Source organism: Mesoplodon mirus (genome assembly GCF_964341445.2).
Source record: "Mesoplodon mirus genome assembly, contig: HAP1_SCAFFOLD_901, whole genome shotgun sequence".
Lineage (NCBI taxonomy): Eukaryota > Metazoa > Chordata > Mammalia > Artiodactyla > Ziphiidae > Mesoplodon > Mesoplodon mirus.
In genome coordinates, this window is record NW_028295141.1 from 84330 (window position 1) to 90329 (window position 6000).

The 6000-nt window shown below is 46.0% G+C and overlaps 1 pseudogene across 1 annotated transcript in view; it reads right to left on the bottom strand.

The window, feature by feature from the left end:
• Window positions 1–1016, bottom strand: part of LOC309797704 (3-hydroxyisobutyrate dehydrogenase, mitochondrial-like) — a 46459-nt pseudogene extending 45443 nt beyond the window's left edge. The window contains exon 1 of the transcript in view: window positions 801–1016. The product of the transcript in view is annotated as a 3-hydroxyisobutyrate dehydrogenase, mitochondrial-like (transcript). The remainder of the gene's footprint in view (window positions 1–800) is intronic.
• Window positions 1017–6000: the final 4984 nt, after the last annotated feature.

The following is a 6000-nucleotide window of genomic DNA, read 5'->3' on the forward strand; positions in this document are numbered from 1 at the left end:
TACCCACTGAAAGGAAAGGAAAAGTGAATCAGGGAGCTTCCAAATCTTGTGAAGCAGCTTAAAAAGGGAGAGGGGAGGGGGAAGGGGAGGCACACGACTGTTGAGAACCTAACACTCTAATGCACAAGGTCAAGGATCCTAACAAATTCTCAAAGTCTCAACATATACCAACAAGAACCATATTATTAGAAATATAAAGGCACAGAGATATAAATGCATAGATATATAAACTATTTGGTAGTAAAAACAGACCTTGCTATACAAACATATAGTAAGTCACTTCTACCGCTTTATGAGAACAACCGTATAAAGAAAGGATCCAGAAGACCCCACTGCTGTCATCTTGCAAAGGATCAAAATTCAGCACCTAGAGGGCCCCACCCACCCTCCATGCTGTGTGTCTGTGTTTCTCTAAAAATAATAACCTGCAATTGGCATATAATTAAACCCATAGGCAGCTTTGAATATGAGATCTAGGCAGAAAAAGTAGCAGCAAAGACAACAGTGGCTGGCATTTGGTAGAAAAGTAAGAGAAGACTTTTTAAAAGCTTCCAGTTCAAGTCAGAATTAAGGTTAAGTTTCAACAGCTTGGGATAGCTGTGGATGCTTTTGTGTTCTCTGAAAAAAGAAGAAAATCTATCATAAGTATGTTCATTCGAAAAACATACTGTGTTTTTTAGCCATGCCCAGGTGACTTTCAATTTTGTACACTGTTCAAGGGCAGAGTGTATATTAGTTAGGATGTGCTCATAGCTGGTGCATCTCCAAAAAATGCTTCATGAAGGCTGCCAGCTTCTGACATCTTCGATGGTGACAGCATTACACAGAGAGGCCTGAATGCCTCCCACGGACCCAGAAGAACCACCGATGCAGCCGTTAAGAACAGGAGCATCTGGTTGAGCATCAGGATGACCCTCCTTCCCGTCACCAGCTCCTGCGAGAGTCACGGCCCCTGAGGCCGTCGTGTCCAACCTCCCACCTGAAAGCCCCTGCAGGTGGCCAGGAGCGTCACACATCTCAGTCATTAGAAAATTCCTTTCCAACGGCAGTGAAGGACCGTCATGCTCACAGGTAACCTAGGTTAGCTCAACTCTTCAATGAGCCTGCTGTGCAGGGGGCAGGGAGCGGGCAGCTATTCTCATGCGTGAAAACATACATCTTCCATGGAGCTCACAGAATTAACTACTCTCTCTGATGTTCAGGGGAGCAACAGTGTCTGTTCTTACACTGAACAGGCTTGTGCCAGCTGCACTAGAGAGGGGATGGCACCCTTTGTGCTGTCAGAGCAGAGACTTTCAAAGGAAATTTTGACCAAAGCTCCCAGAAGGTGTGCCCCCCCCCGCCCCATGCTCTCGGCCATGGAATCATGCTAAGGGGCCTGTAAGCAGCAGCAGGAGCACCCCCGTAACAAACGGTCTTTCCCAACTAGTTACAATAACTGCTACTCCAGGATGGACAGCCTCCTAGATGTGTCTCCTTCAGCGTCTGAAAACTAAACCAATTCTCTGACAAGCTTCTGGATGGGACACGTACTCACCACCTATGCCCTTTCAGGGAGATCATAGTGAGTTCAAGAGCTCTGTCGAGAAATCTTTTTTCTAAAGCATCATCTCCTTTGGTGTTGACAATGCGGAATGGAATATTCATCTTGCTTCTATCCTGGGCCTGCACTGGACATCTGAAAAACATGTTTTTTCTTCCAGCTATTTTTCTGCAATGTGCAACTGCCATTAACAAAGCAACAGAAAAGTTTTAAAAACCATTTTCCAGATGCAAACAAGAGATTAAAAAAAAGATCTGTGCCAGCACATTTATCATTTACTTAGAGAGATCACTCTTGCATATGGAACAGTGAGTTAACATTCTCTTATACGACTCATACTTAATTTCCAAGAGCCTCAGTTTCCTCATCTGAATATTAGCAATAATAATAATATCTCCATTTCATACTAGTTATGACAGTTCAGTGGTACAACATAGATGAAGCTTTCAACCCATGGCAGCCACACAGCAATGTGAATGACCCTTTCTCTACAAGGCTGCAGAGAAAAAAAATAAGTTGGTCCGAATAGTGGCAGTAAGATTTAAAAATAATGAGCAGCAGCTTTCAAAGCACTTAAAACACTGTGTTGTCCCAAGCTGTGTGACCTTGAACAAGTTACTAAATCTCTCTGTTGTGCCTCTCTGATGTGAGGACTAAATGGCCACAAATTCTCTGCAGCCCTCCCAGCAAGAGGTGGGGTCTAGTGCTCCACACCTTTTGAATCTGGGCTGGCCTTGTGGACTTGCTTTGACCAAGAGACTGCAACAAGAGTGATGCTGTGCAACTTCCAAGCTGAGGCCTCAAGGGGCATGAGGCTTCTATACCTGCCCTCTTAAAACATCACTGCCATGGAAGCAAGCCCGAGCTAGCCTGCTGGAAATAACAGGCCCAGCCCACAGCCAGCACCAGCTGCCAGACAGATGAGGGGGGCCATTTAGACTCTAGGTGGATCACCAGATGACTTTGGTTGAATAAGTGATCTCAGATGAGACCAGCAGAAGAAACCACCCCACTGAGCCCAGCCCCACCTGCTGACTGAAAAGAATCCTGAGAAAAAGAAATGGCTGTGGTTTTCAGTCACAGTCTTGAAGTGTTCTATGATGCAAAAGTAGGTAACTGATAGAATTTAGAACAGCATCTGGAACACATTCAATGCTATGTAAATATCAATTGAAGTCAACAGAGTTGTCTTTTCATTCTCCGCACCTTGCACAGGGATCATACAGACTCTCAAAAATGAATGGGTCAAGTTTCATCTAGGATACGTTAGTATTGGACTTCAGTTTCTGATTTGGAGAGTGAGCAAGCCAAAATTATCTTCCACTGACAACCAAAGGAGACAAACAGAAGAAGAGCTGACATGCTATTCTGGATTACAAGGAAAATATGTCATAACTCTCTCCATTTTCTCAAGCACATCCTATTTTATTCTTCCACTTCTACAGGGTGGGATTCATTAAAAGTAAACAGCAAAGAAAAGCAGTGTGAGGAAGCCCCCATTAAAAGCTATGCTCGGCCCTCAGGGCACACACATAATTCCTGTTAAAGTTAATAGGAGTCAAGTGCACGTCGACTGACAGAAGAGACGCAAGCAGGGAAACCAAGTATCCGGTAATAGGCTTTGAGCCTGAATTCTGGGCCCCCCTTTGCACAGGTAGTAGGTATCCTGGTTGACACTGACGTTAAAAATGTAGTGTCTACCCTCTTTGATATTCTGCTGCCTCAGGCTCCCCAGGTGACAGTCCAATTATAGAGCTGGAGCAGCAAGAAGGACACGTGATTTAAGGGGAAAAAATATTAAAAGGGGGAAGAATTAAGAACCTGGATTTACAAAGAATCTGTCTTTACAGTCGTCCCCCACACATTTACCCATCCTACTGTGAACGTAGGTGGTATCCTGACAGCAACAATGTCATAACAACTAGAAATTGAAGATTAAATTTGCACGGTGCCTGAGAGTGTCCCTGCTGTGGGGCTGAGGGAAGGAAGAAAAAGATGAAGGGGAATCAGCTGCTCCCAACCTAGCAAGACGGCTGTGGAGAGAATTCAGATTCCACAGGATAAGCGCTGTGGAAGCACAGAGCTGAGCAAGTACCTCTGCCCAAGGGAAGGTTGAAGGTTTCAGCGGAAGGGAGGTGGGAAGGGTCAGGACAGGGGGAGACGAAGGAAGGGCATCTGGCAGAGAGCTGTCTCTGCCAAGGCACGGGGGACCGCAGCAAGTTCTCTGCAGCACCTGGGGTGCTGGGTGCCTGGCTGGGGGCAGGACTGCAGACCGCAGAGGGCCCTGAAGACACGCTCTCCTGGGAACTGGATCCATCGGATCCTGGAGCACGAGGAGCAATCAGGTCTGCACAACAAGGAGTTCTGCGTTGTAGAAAAAGCACTAGGACACAGGGGCTGGAGGGTGGGGACACTGGGGGAGAGGCCTGCTAGAAAGTTCCCACAAAGAACTTTCTAGGTCAACAGAATTAGGGCTCGTGATCAAGACAGGGACACTGGGGAGTTTCAAGCATGGGCAGTAAGTGAAAATGCCAATAAGGACCCAACGGTCATATAAATGAGTATAACAGGCCCAACGTGACAGACTCAGCACAAACCCCCTACGTTACCTGTTAACTGTGAGGGCCCGTTCTTTACTTCCACAGAGAAACAGTCTCCCTTTTGCTTGAAACATACGGCCCTCCCAGTCTGTTTCTCCCACTTTCAGAGACAGGGGGATTATGAAATAAGACATCTGGATTTAAATCATCTTCCCACGTTCCAGTAAGGGCTCAAATTGTGTGTTTTAAGCCCTGTGAGCCACACCGAGCACTGCCGTGGGCTGTGCTGGGCCACCGCTCCCAGGAGTTATCACTAAATCCCACAGCAGGGGCAGGGCCTGTGGCCGAATGAGTTGGGGGCAGGGAGAAGGTGCCAGGCTGACAGAGCGCTAGCAGGGGGCCGGGTGGGTGTGGAAGCAGCAGGTAATCCTGGGACTACAAAGCTTCCAGGACAGAGTCTGAGCAGCACTCCCCAGGGAGTCTAGGACGGAAGCTGATAAGGATGGTTGTGACTGGAAAAGCGGTGCCACAGTCAGTCATAGAAATTTAGGAAATCCTGAATTAACAGGGCTACATGGGTTTCTGGACTCAACTTCCTAGAGCGTCTCAAGAGCTCCAGTGAATCGTGAACTCCCAAGAGGATAATTCATATAGGAACAGAGTTTTCCCCAAATGCATGTGGCTGAAAAACCCACTGCATCTCTGGGATGAGTATTCTAGAATGCCCACTGAGAAACCCCTGGACTTCCCGAGGTACCAGAGGGGTGTGTGTGAGGGGAAAGGCACCACCTCAGCGCAAAACAGCATCTCACAAAGGTGGTGATGGTTAGTAGGGCGCAAGAAAACCGCAGGCAGCTGGCAAGCGATGACAAGACGCTCGTTTCAGTGGTGTCTGCTCCAAAAGACAAACCAGAAACAAGAAGGGCGCGAAGAGTGCATCCTGAGGTGAGAGAAGCCCACAAAACAGTCACTAGGCCTCTCCTGACTGCCTAACTTTTAAATAAAAAATTAACTCTAAATTTGCACACGATTAGGAAAACTAGAGTAAAAATATAAAGATCTATTCCCTTCCATAGAGGTGGTTGCCAATAACAGTCTTTTGTGCATTTTCAGGATCAGATACACAAATGTGTATACGTGTATATATGCGTGTTTCCGTATGTACATACATACATACATAGTATTTACAAATACAAACACTGTGGGTTTCTAAGTGGAATCATAGAAATGTCCTTTTCTACACCTGCTCTTTTTCCTTTTGACCTCACGACGTATCAGGTCATCTTCCCAGTTTGCTCACAGACCTTCCCCGTTCTCCACACACACGTTACTCCATACCACGGATGGATCCTAATTTCCTTCATCAGACCCCTCCCGAAGGACATCCGGGTTGTCTCTAGATTTTCCCCATTATGTCAGTATCCCTCATTGGACTTGCGGGTGCCTGATTTTATGCACACTTCTGTGCAAGGCAGAGTACTGGCAGAGGGCAGGTGCCTAGAAGTAAAAGTCTTTGGTCAAAGAGCAAGAGAGTTTTGAACTTTGATGGACACTGCAAACCTCACTCCAAAATTGAACACATTTATTATACTTAACATAGGCAAAGTGTGTTTGTTCCCTCGTCTACACCAGATGTTATCAGTCTTTAGAATTTCTGCCCATCAGAGGGGAAGAAAATCCCATGGTTTTAATCTGCATTTCCTAAAGAAGTTGGCCCCTCTTCAACTGTCTAGTAGCCAGCTGTGTTTCTTCTGAGTTGTTTGCTCATACAGGTAGAAACCACCCCCTGCCTTTTGAAAATTTGCTTATCCTTTTTCATTTATTTGTGGGTTCTTCTCTATATCAACAGTAACCTTTATATGTTAATACACTACCCAACTTTGGTGTCTGTCATTTTGTTTTGTTTACGTCTTGAAC